This window comes from Mastomys coucha, unplaced genomic scaffold (assembly GCF_008632895.1).
Source record: "Mastomys coucha isolate ucsf_1 unplaced genomic scaffold, UCSF_Mcou_1 pScaffold22, whole genome shotgun sequence".
NCBI lineage: Eukaryota > Metazoa > Chordata > Mammalia > Rodentia > Muridae > Mastomys > Mastomys coucha.
Window position 1 is genome coordinate 128,118,254 of NW_022196905.1, and position 760 is coordinate 128,119,013.

Below are 760 nucleotides of genomic sequence, written 5' to 3' on the forward strand. Positions count from 1 at the left end.
CACACAGCACTAGGACTGCTGTCTGAACTCCCAGGACCCACGTGTGGCTGGCCATGGTGCTGCCTGTCTGTAAGCCAGCTCTCTATAGCGCAATGGGAGGCAGAGAATTCCTAGGCTCACGCAGGTCACACAGCCAGGGCTCTGCAGCAACCACATGCTCAGACCAGAGCATGAGGTTGTTGTCTGATGCCAACAGGCATGGCATGGCATACATGCACTCTCCTCCCTCTCCCTCTCCCCTCTGTCTCTGTCTCTCTTTCACACACACACACACACACACACACACTAAATAAACAGCTAGCGAGTCCATGAAAGAAATGTTAAGCACCATCTCCTGTGAGGAAATGACAATTGCAACCACAGCGAGGGAGCTTGAGAGAAGCTCAGTGGTTAGGTATCTCTGCTGCACAGACCTCAGCATCAGAGCTTGTATCTCAGAACTCAACATCACAAATGGAACAAGCCTACTAATGCCTACAACCCCAACCCAGAGGGAGGCAGGCACAAGAGACAGATCACTGAGCTTTCAAGCAAGAGGCCCGAATTCTGAGAGACCCTGCCTCAAAGGAACAGTTAGAGTAGCAGACAGTAGATGGCCTTGGAGCTGCCACAGGCACACAACCTCCTACTCCATTCCCACCCCAACATTTGAATATACCATGCATTTACATACAGGCACATGCACAAGACTAACTAATTGTAAACAAATCTTTAGGGGCCCCTCCTACAATGAAACTGAGTACAGTAACACATGCCTGTA

At 50.3% G+C, this 760-nt stretch overlaps 1 protein-coding gene across 1 annotated transcript in view; it reads right to left on the bottom strand.

Moving 5' to 3' along the window:
• Gtf2i (general transcription factor IIi) overlaps positions 1-760 on the bottom strand; it is a 61,336-nt gene that overhangs the window by 43,683 nt on the left and 16,893 nt on the right. The gene's annotated exons all lie outside the window — the stretch shown is intronic.